The sequence below is a fragment of the Lissotriton vulgaris genome, chromosome 4_1 (assembly GCF_964263255.1).
Source record: "Lissotriton vulgaris chromosome 4_1, aLisVul1.2, whole genome shotgun sequence".
NCBI classification, from domain to species: domain Eukaryota; kingdom Metazoa; phylum Chordata; class Amphibia; order Caudata; family Salamandridae; genus Lissotriton; species Lissotriton vulgaris.
In genome coordinates, this window is record NC_141691.1 from 731638469 (window position 1) to 731650722 (window position 12254).

A 12254-nucleotide genomic window follows, 5' to 3' on the forward strand; every position below is an offset into this window, starting at 1 on the left:
AGTAATCATATTTTTTAAAACATATATATATAGTAACAAAATATAATTAAATTATAGCCAATATTATTAACGTACAATAACAAAAGTGTAAAAATTACTATTCCCACTCAAAAGAGTGCAAGCATAGGGTAAGCGTTGGATAGCGTAGGGGTTAAAATTACTATTCCCACTCCAGTGGGTGCAACAGTAGAGAAAGCATTGGATAGCGTAGGGGTAAAAATTACTATTCCCACTCCAAAGAGTGCAACAGTAGGGAAAGCGTTGGATAGCGTAGGTGTTAAAATTACTATTCCCACTCCAGTGAGTGCAACAGTAGGGAAAGCGTTGGATAGCGTAGGGGTAAAAACTACTATTCCCACTCCAGTGGGTGCAACAGTAGGGAAAGTGTTGGATAGCGTAGGGGTTAAAATTACTATTCCCACTCTAGTGGGTGCAACAGTAGGGAAAGTGTTGGATAGCGTAAGGGTAAAAATTACTATTCCCACTCCAAAGAGTGCTACAGTAGGGAAAGCGTTGGATAGCGTAAGGGTAAAAATTACTATTCCCACTCCAAACAGTGCAACAGTAGAGAAAGCATTGGATAGCGTAGGGGTAAAAATTACTATTCCCACTCCAGTGGGTGCAACAGTAAGGAAAGCGTTGGATAGCGTAGGGGTTAAAATTACTATTCCCACTCCAAAGAGTGCAACAGTAGGGAAAGCGTTGGATAGCGTAAGGGTAAAAATTCCTATTCCCACTCCAAAGAGTGCTACAGTAGGGAAAGCTTTGGATAGCGTAAGGGTAAAAATTACTATTCCTACTCCAAACAGTGCAACAGTAGAGAAAGCATTGGATAGCGTAGGGGTAAAAATTACTATTCCCATTCCAAACAGTGCAACAGTAGAGAAAGCATTGGATAGCGTAGGAGTTAAAATTACTATTCCCCCTCCAGTGGGTGCAACAGTAGGGAAAGCGTTGGATAGCGTAGGGGTAAAAATACCTATTCCCACTCCAGAGAATACAACATTAGGGAAAGTAAATCTTTCATATATTATTAAAAAATCTAACAATGAATATCTATTAATAATTTAAAAAAAGTTTAAAAAAATGTTATCTAATAGAATTATTAATATTTTAAAATTACTAATTAACAATAATTATTTTAAATAATCACCTATTAATACAAATTAATTAAACATTAACAATTAATTATTTAATATTTATTAATTATTTCACAATTATTTCCAAATAAATAAAGTTTAATTAATTTTATTATTTAATTCATAATTAATAAATTACTTTCCACCCTATGCTCCTATAAACCCACAACCCACTACAGAAATTAAATTAGTAAAATTTACATAATTACCAATTACTCTATTAATATAAATGAATTAACAATTATAACTAAATGAATTAACAAATATAAATTAATTAACAATAAATTACTAATTACTATCAATAAATAAATTTACATATTTAATTATTTTTTATTAAATTACTTCCCACCCTATTCCCCTATAAACCCACAACCCGCTACAGAATTAAATTAGTAAAATTTACATAATTACCAATTAATCAATTAATTACATTTATTTTCCAATTACTATTAAATTAATTAACACATATAAATTAATTAACAGTTATTTGCAAATTACTATCAATAAATAATTTTACATATTTAATTAATTATAATTAAATTACTTCCCACCCTATTCCCCTATAAACCCACAACCCTCTACAGATTTACATTACGCAATAATTATAAAAACAAAATTCATTTGATAAAATTATTTATAACATAAATACACACTTTTCACACATATTATAACATAAAAATACACTATAAAATATTATATATTATTAAAAAATCGATATTTTTAACTATCTATATTATATATTTCAATATTTTAACTATCTATATTTTTTACAGTCGATATTACTTCACTTACTTTAAAAACAATATTTTTGTTGTCTATATTCTTTCCTGTCGATATTTTGTCCAGTCTATATTAAATACTCGATATTATGTCCAAACGATATTTTGGACTCGATATTATGTCTGTGCACCGTGTCACCTGGTACAGGAGGGAGTTGTTAGAGGTTTCAGGTTGCCATAGAAGTGGCAAAGGATACCCTCTAGACCAACGAGGTACAATTCCAGATGGTATGCCAGATCATCCCATCATCTGGTGAACCATTCATTGATCAGGACCAGGTGTGCCCCGAGGTAGTAGCATTAGATGTCAGGCATGCCACAGCCGCCATTGAATGTGAATTTTTGTGCAGACGCAAAGGTCACACAGTGTTGCAACCACCCAAAAGAAGGCCATCATTTTTTAAGTTAGGGATCAAAAGCATGTCCGGGGGATCAGATAGGGGACGTTTGTAAGGATAGAAGGGTACTGCGGGAGACGCATCATTTTGAAGACAGCAATACGTCACATTGGATTGAACAGCAGTCAACTTTACATACGCAAGTCTCTATCGAAAGCCTTTGCAAGGGATGAAAGTTAAGGGACCAGGCCAAATCCAAAAGACAGGAAATATGGACACCAAGATACTTAAAGGAGTTGTGTCGCACTGGTAATTGGTTCAGAAAAGGGGGTGGTGATGGACAGAGTATCTGAATTAAGCAGAACACTCGTACCCCGTCAACAGATCAGGGCTTGATCCATCACCGTTTTTTAGCTCACTGCACCATCCCAGCCCAGAACCTGGCTACATGCAAATTTGTCTGACCCTGGCCCAGTGCATCATGGGAACAGGGCAGACCAAACTACCAAGCCAATTCTTTTACTGGAAAGGAAACAAGCTTCCGGGGACCGGTTTCTGACATTACAGCCGTCTTCGGCCCTGCTTGCTTGAATCCTGATGGTGCAGTGAGCAAGGGACTCACATCTGAGCATACCCTTCCACGCTTATGGTGGACAAAACGATTCAGAAAAGGGGGTGGTGATGGACAGAGTATCTGAATTAAGCAGAACACTCGTACCCCGTCAACAGATCAGGGCTTGATCCATCACCGTTTTTTAGCTCACTGCACCATCCCAGCTCAGAACCTGGCTACATGCAAATTAGTCTGACCCTGGCCCAGTGCATCATGGGAACAGGGCAGACCAAACTACCAAGCCAATTCTTTTACTGGAAAGGAAACAAGCTTGAGCAGATCGACTATCTACATGCCCGACGCCCTGCAGCAGCAAGTGCCGAAGGAAGCCGACCCTCCAGCAGACGCACTGCGAGACTCTGTCATTTCTCCTGCCGAGAAATCCAGCTCCAGTGTTTTCCAGCCTAGGTACACAGAGGTAGGCGTATTCTAGAAACACCAGTTGAATATTTTAGTCATCCTTTTATCACTGTATGTATTATTTGTATTTTATACATTTTATGCACTTTATGGCTTAGAAACCATATCATGCTTTTACAGTACTACTTTATAATACTGTTCGTATTATATGCATTGAACTTCATAGTAAGCTTTACTATTGTAGCAGTTCAATTCAATGCTTGAGAAAGACCCGCCCGTCTCCCTATTTCTCTTGCACCTCTGGTGAAACTAAGCATGCACGTTTGACTGAGTGAAATAGTTATCTATTGTTTCTGCGACTCTAGAGATTTGATTTCTTATTCTTGGGAAACAAAGTTGTCATGTTTTATGCGGTTGTCAGAAACTAATCCCTTCCTGTTTATTCGAGAAAGTTTCTAGTGACCTCTGAGCTAGCTGGCACGCACAATTAAGTCTAATATAGCCGGTAGAGACCTAGTAGACCTCAGTCCTACGTCTAAGCTACAGGATATATTATTCCAATGCGCAGAGCCTATTGGGAATATAGGAACTACACTACACAGCGCCCAACGTTTGGTAAGGCGATAATTTAACGCTAGATACTAGAGTAACTCAGTCGTGCTTTTCACACAGACCCCTTTTTCCTGTAAAAACTCCAATAGACATCTGTAGTGGGTGAAAGGGCATAATATCCGCCAAAACTTAGTAGGACGAGAATCCTATGTATTAGTTTTTAGTTTAGTTAACGTTGAAGGATACAGTGATCCAAAATATTGCGCACCTAATCTTTGTTTCCTTGAAAATTGTTCTGCAGAACTTTTAGTAAATAAAAATGTCGGAGAGTGACAGCAAAAGGGAAAGAGCTAGAATAGCAGCTCAAGCAGTCTTAGATGACACAGCTCTCCAACAAAATGACCCGGATGCTATATTCATCCCGGCAAATATAAGGAAAACCATAGCTATAAAACTTATAGAAAATGGGGTATCATCGAGAGGTGGTAAAGTTATATTTGTGATAGAGGCACATGAATATCGGCAGACAGAGGTATTCTATTCATGGATTGCTTTTCCACAAGCAAATCCAGTAACACAGGAGTTCTACTACTACAAAACAGAGAAACCTCCAGCGGAATACGTTCCTTTTGAGGACGCTGAAATTCCACTAACTTACCAAGAGCATTAGCTCTGGTTTAATGGCGCCCTAAAACATCAAAATCACATTACCAGGCTCGGTCCACTAGGTAGACCAGGAGCTACATGGCCGGCTCTAGACAGCTATGGACCACATCCTGACATCAAAGAAATGCCAGACAGAGAACTTTTAGCTCAGCTAAAACAATTAATAAAAATACACAGACAATTGGTTCAATATGTCATGAGGACTTTAACAGTCCAACCAGCGATAAAAATTCTGCAACACACCCCGTACCAGGGGAACTGAAACAAAATTACACCACAGACTATACAGTCAGTCATTGGCAAATTACCCGCCATAAGGGAACAAATTCCGTTTTGGCTAGCACAAAAAACTACTCAAATAGAGGCAGTATTTCCCGATAGTACACCTCATGAAAAACTCAGAATTCTGACAATCTGTTTACCAATGGGGATTGCACCGCACGTGGAGGACTGTGACACTTGGGGTAGAGTCTTTGCTTCAATCTACACAAAAACACATGGTGTACCGTCCATGGCAGTAATACCAGAGACAAATTCAGAATGAATATTGCCCAGAACCAGCCTTAAATTTAGGTATGAAATTACTGAAATATTTCAAACAGGTCTCAGCTATGCTATTAGCTGACATTAGAGGTGAAGCAGCATTCGTGGCAATCCGCCAGAAGTTAAAAGAAACAGATATAGCAGACCAACCTTATGAGCTTGCCAGAAATATTGAAAAATCATATGAAGAATTAGGTAGAGATAGTTTGGGTGGAAAACAATTGAAGCCCCAACTAACTGAAAATTCTGAAAAAAAGATTTATTAAGAATAATCTCACTACTCCAAAAAAGAAGTGGAAGAGTAATAAACAAACTCTTCCTAGAGAAAAATATTCTCAACCCAGAGGAAGATCTCCCCAACAGAGAGACAAGTCTCCCCGAAGGGAGCCCTCTGAAAAGAGATATAATGTTAGGAATAGGGATAATTAAAAAAAATCTGATAGATATCAAGATAATGATACACGTCCCTCTCGATCTTTTCAGACTCCCTCGCAGAAATTGGAAAGAAGAGGACGGTCAGAACACAAGGAAGAACGCGTCAAGTCTAAAGACAAGGAACCCGTTCATCAAAATAAAAAAGCGCAGTTTTCCAAAAAGAAGGTAGCAAGCATAAAAGTTAGACATGCTGAGGATCTTGAGGACACAACTCAAGAACGGGGAGTTGGCTCAGACAATGCTAGACAGCACAGCAGAAGGAACCATAGTTCGCAAGATCCTGAAGGATCATCTGGAGACCGTGGACTTGAATGAATGTTGAAACTGCAGACACCAGGGTTAGTATACCCCATAAGTTATATGAAGTAACACTCCGGATGGAGGGGGACATAACTAGAAATATAAGAGCACTCTTTTGGGAGAAGCCCTCTAAGGGCTATGACATTCTTCTAGCTGAACAAGACTGGCTACCTGAATTTATCACGGAGTGCCCACATGGCGAAGAGATAATTATGCCAGCCTTCTCTAATCACATTCCAATTCATAAAAAATATAAATATGCCAGTAAATGGGCAGTAGCCCAAGCTCCAGCATTATATAAACATCACTCAGGATGGCATGAGGATTCTCCTCACCATAAAATCCAGTTAAAAAATCAGCCCACTGCACAAAGGGGGTAAACAAGCCTATAGTGCTGCGTGCGCGATTGTTAAAGGTCACAGGCGCGAAGGCAAATTTAGACCTATGGTCACAAAAACTCAATCACTCGGAGACTGTACAGCTCAGTGAGCTGAACTACAGGCTTTCAAGATGGCGCTTGAAAATACAGATCGCGAATTCCCCACACTTATAGTGAGCGATTCGTATTACTGCGTCCAATCTTACAATGAGTATGTGCATAACTGGGTTCAAAACGGATTCAAAGACGCTAAAGGTGGCACAATCAAGCATAAGTTGCTTTGAGAACAAGTAGTTCTTTTGCAGAAAGAACTACAAAAGGCTCACGTGATACATACACTGAGTCATCAGAATGATGGCATTCACGTTGCAGGGAATTAATTGGCTGATGAAGCCGTGAAGTCAGCTGTGCAAGCGGCTTCCATAGCTACAATTAAACGCTCAAAAAGATCGATAGATTGTAAAACGCTATTAGCAATAAATGCATCAATGGATGGCAATCAAGCAGCGTTACCTCTAAACTATCTACTCGGAAATACATACATAATTGATGCAAACTCCGTTCCTTTTGCGCAAATCCCTGGAGTGGGGGACAGAGTAATTCCAAAAGGGAAGCGGAGAGTGTTCTTGATTCAAGAAGCACACATGGGAGAGTGTCTGAGACATCAAGGGATCTTGAAATCTTTAATAGAGTTAGAAAAAATGTACTGGTGGCCGAGACTGGGGGTGGTTGGATACAATTTCGCAATTAATTGCCCAGACTGCAACAGAGATCGCAGTAATGAACCGCCCCAGACACCTGACTACAGAGTAACAAGCCAGATACAGACACCTCTGTTAGACAGCATTAGGCTATCTACCCACAGGCGTCCCTACGGACCAATGCGGACCCACAACTACTAGGACGAGATTTATTTTGGTTATGGCCCCAGCACTCGGCTGACGGCAGAACTGTTATAAAGGATTTGCGAGTCTTTATCGGCACATACGCAATAGGCACACTACATTCTGATCAGGGTCCTGCATTTAGCTCTCCAGCTTACAAAGAGGCCATGGTTAGTTTGGGCGTTGCACTGCGGTACTCTAGTCCCTTCCATCCTAAGGGTAATGCGGTAGTGGAAAGAAAAAACCATGACATAAAGCAATCCATAACAGCAAAGGTATTAGGTTCGGGTGATGGGTGGGTCAGACATCTAATAAGTGTCCAACGTAGTCTTAACAATCTGCCAAGAAATTCTCAGGGGGGAATCACTCTTTATGAGCTACTATTTGGTTCTAGAATGATAATCGAGGATCTCGATTGTCAGATTTCAGTGGTAAAACAGAAACCCTTTGATGTCAAAGATCATTTGGCTGTCTTACAGGACTTAGATGAAACAAGAAGTCTGAGTAACACAACACAAAAGCCAATAGCCACTGAAGATAAACCACCTGTCCCAGCAAGACCTGTCTGGATTCCAAAGATTGGGGATCTAGTCAGGTAAAAGATAGCGGTGAAGAAGGAATTTGGGCCTTCTTACAGAAAAGCAGTACCTATCTTAGCAATCCAAGGAACGAGATCAGTAGTACTACCACCCCTTGCTGGTAAAAAGGAGAACAGAGTCATGTCCATCTACCTTGTAAAACCACAACATGTGGCCAATAATAAGTAGTAGGCCAAGTGGACTCCCAAGATGTAGCAGACAGCCAAATATTGCTAAAATCCAAGAGGTTCAAACTGAAAGACTTATCACCTTTGATACACGTGCAGTCAGAAAAGAAGGACTATGCAACAAAGTAATGGAACTCGTGCCTCTTGAGACCCAAATATCTGTTCGACCCGAAACACCAGTCTACAATGATGTAGCACCTGAATACACTAACATGACAAAGGAGAAATCAGCAATTTCAACAAGCCCCGATGCCATTCAAACAATTGACAGAACTGCATCTGGATATTTCATCAACTTTGATAACTTTTGCATGTCTGCAAGGAAATCAATTATTATGTGAACATGCAGTACTAAGAATTAACATATATTACTTTCAGTAGGAGAGACGAGCATTTATTTTAGTCTCAGTACGTGTTTTTAGGTTATTAGCATGCACATTATTAATATTATGAGTTTTGCACATGCGTTATGAACGAAATTGCACTTTATTATTGCAAGTTTTGCACATGTGTCATAAATGAAATTGCACTTTATCATTGCAAGTTTTGCACATGCGTTTTAAAGAAATTGCTTGTACGTGTTTTCTTTATTGACTATTAGCATACGTCACTTTACTATTGCGAGTTTACACACGTGTTATAAAGGAAATTGCACTTTACTAGGTGTATTTTGCACATAAAAGAGTACTGTAGTTCCTATATACACCCCGCGACTGTTTAATCGTCCCTGAAAAATTTGATTTATGTCTAGGTGTTGACATTGCAGGGTTGATTTCCTATATTTTGTATCATATTTCTTAGATATAACGTTATGTTTTATGCTTTGTCTGCTATATGGTTATATATAAATACCGAATAAAGCACTTTTGAACTAAACTGAACTGATAACTTTTCTGAGGATCCAAGTGAACCTGAAGATACAACAACAAAGAAATCTCTCAAAGAAAAAACGACGGAACTATGGCCCGGTAGAGATACTGAGGATTCCACATCAGTTCAAGGTTTCTGTGAATGACTTTGTAACACCCAGCAGATTCTCTGATGATTGGGACTTTGAGACAATTAATAATATGATGTCAGATTTAGAAATGTCTGCGAAATATACTGAACTTTACTATTTAGAAGGGTCATCAGACTATGAACAAATGTATTGTATTAACCATTTTGGTCATCACTATTTGCACAAATCTGCAAGCCCGAGAAATGTTTTTATGTATAATCAATGGGAACATTGTCCAACACCACAAAAAGGCAGCTCTAAAACATTTTATGAAATGTTTCTTTACTTCTCAGGGTTTAATGTTACAGATCCAGAAACGTTTTATTTCAAAAATATAAATAAGACAGGATTGAAAAACAATGTGGACCAATACCAAACAAATTTATTCTGCAAACTTTTATGCTAAGTTGTCCACATTGGGTTACGACTTCTGGAAAGACAAAATCGAGACAAAAACTTTCTGGGGCACAAAAGAATGGCAGGTGCAAGGTCTGGAAGCTTTATTCAGAGCCTGCATTATACCTGAACAAATAATGTTTTTAAATGACACTGTGCAACAAACCTCTTGTCTTGGAATAGCAAAAATAAAAGATTTAAATAAACCGTCTATACCAAAGCCCATACCTGAAAATAACAAAACTACAGAAGGGGAGATAGACTTACAATATGTTTTCAAATTAAACAGAACTAGTCCTAATTGGAAAAAATGGTTAATCTGGCCCGCAGACACCAATAACTGTCAAGATAGATTCCTGAACAAAACACAGGGTTTAATTCTTAACAGGCCAGATCCAAGATACTCCCAAAGACAACATCCAAGGATGGCAGCAACATATTGGGGCCGATTCCGATCCGGTACGTAAAAGCACATCCGACCAAATGTCGGACAACCACGTATGCTCAGAGGATAGGACTGCCCAGGACCCATGGAGCCAGTCCCTGGCACTTGGCAATGCAGTGGAGAAGTGTGGCTCAATGGTTACAGTGGCAGACCCTGATGCAGAGGTCTAGTCCAGGACCAGGGGTTCAATTCCCCGCCTCAGCGGTCTTGGGCTCAAAATCCCACGGAACTGATCATTTTCGTCTCGGTGCCTATTCCAATCATGGAGTCCCACTCACCAGCCTGGGAGGGGTGTCCTGCCTTCCCCTGATTCAGAATCACCAGACCACACAGAGGTCTGACTGACCCTCTCCCTAGCAATCCAGAGGAAAATTACCCTCTTTTCTTGTAATCCGTGACATGAGGTGACAGAGGGGACCCAAGGCGCGAAAGTACCTGACCTCCTGGAGCCCTCGCTGGGATCGGGGAGGCAAATGGCACCTCATAGGGACTTCCAGGGAAGTTCGGCCATCTGGTCGCCCCATTGGAAAGCATTGGGGGCTACCAGATGGCCGAGGCGATCTGGGAGACCAGATGGCCGAGGGGATACGGGAGACCAGATGGCCGAGGGAATACGGGCGACCAGATGGCCGAGGGGATCTGGGCGACCAGATGGCCGGGCACGAAAGGGACACCATCTGGTGACCCTGTGCCCCAACGAAAAAGTGAGCGGGCGTCCAGGGCATGGCGGATCGGAGGCCCAGGGCCCCAGCCGGGCCCCAGCCGGGCCCCAGCCGTGGAGGCTGCCAGGGGCCGGCCAGCACTCCGACTTGGGGCCCGCTTACACCTTGACAAGCGGGGGAGTTCTGCAAGGAAACGACGGACCCCGGTCCTGGGCCCTGGGTGGAGTGGCAGGCCAGGGGACAGGGCCCAGGGCCGGAGCGCCCGACCTGGGGCCCGGCCGGGCCCCTGGACCCGGCCGGGGCTCCCAGGCACGAGGCGCGGGGCGAGCCTCCATCGGTCCGCCGGACCCCGTCCCGGGCACCCTGCCCTACGGCAGGACCCAGGACGGAGCCTGGGGTGGGGAGGCCGCCCTCCCCGGGAACCTCAGGGGCCCCGGATGTGGCTCCTGAAACCAGCCAAGCAGGGGGAGGCTCCCCGGGTAAAATTGAACCCCGTCCAGGTCCTTTGGCAGTGCGGCAGGCCGGGGGACAGGGCCCAGGGCCGGAGCACCCCACCCGGGGCCCCAAAAGGGCCCCTGGACCCAGCTGGGGCTCCCTGGCCCCGAGGTGCGGGGCGAGCCTCCCCGGGCCTGCCGGACCCCATCCCGGGCACCCTGCCCCACAGCAGAACCCAGGACGAAGTACCTTGTCCCTAGTAATCCGGAGCAAGGCTACCCCGCTTTCTGGGAACAAGTGCGCACCGTGAGGCTCCGGGGACCCTAGGCGCAAACGTGCCCGACCTCCTGGAGCCCTGGCTGGGATCGGGGAGGCAAATGGCACCTCATAGGGACTTCCAGGGAAGTTTGGCCATCTGGTCGCCCCCATTGGAAAGCATTGCGTGCAACCAGATGGCCGGGATCGAAAGTGCTTCCCACCCCAAGCCTTCGTGGTAGGGCTCCTGCCTGCCTGCCTGCCTGCCTGCCCACGCAAGGCAGGGCTCAGGGACCCCGGCTGGGCTTCAGACGCGGGGTGAACCTCCGGCGCTCTCGGGCCTGGACGCCCGGCGGTGGCCTGCCTGGGACCCATGGAGCCCGTCCATGGTCGGACTCCCAATTCCGACAAATTTGTACGGACTCCCAATCCCGAAACAAATTTGTACGGACTCCCAATTCCCGAAACAAATTCGTACGGACTCCCAATCGCGACAAATTCGTACGGACTTCCTACACGGATCTGAATCGAGCCCATTCTGACCCAGCAGATTTCAGGTTGACTTGCTATATACTTTACGTACAATTGTATTGGGGCCGATTCCGATCCGGTACGTAAAAGCACATCCGACCGAATGTCGGACAACCACGTATGCTCAGAGGATAGGACTGCCCAGGACCCATGCAGCCCGTCCCGGGCACTCGGCAATGCAGTGGAGAAGTGTGGCTCAATGGTTAGAGTGACAGACCCTGATGCAGAGGTCTACCCCGGGACCAGGGGTTCAATTCCCCGCCTCGGCGGGTCTTGGGCTCAAAATCCCAGAGAACTGATAATTTTCGCCTCGGTGCCTATTCCAATCATGGAGTCCCACTCACCAGCCTGGGAGGGGTGTCCTGCCTTCCCCTGATTCAGAATCACCAGACCACACGGAGGTCTGACTGACCCTCTCCCTAGCAATCCGGAGGAAAATTACCCTCTTTTTTTGTAATCCGTGCACATGAGGTGACAGAGGGGACCCAAGGCGCAAAACTACCCGACCTCCTGGAGCCCTCGCTGGGATCGGGGAGGCAAATGGCATCTCATAGGGACTTCCAGGGAAGTTCGGCCATCTGGTCGCCCCATTGGAAAGCATTGCGGGCGACCAGATGGCCGAGGCGATCTAGGAGACCAGATGGCCGAGGGGATACGGGAGACCAGATGGCTGAGGGGATACGGTCGACCAGATGGCCGAGGGGATCTGGGCGACCAGATGGCCGGGCACGAAAGGGACACCATCTGGTCACCCTGTGCCCCAACGAAGGAGTGAG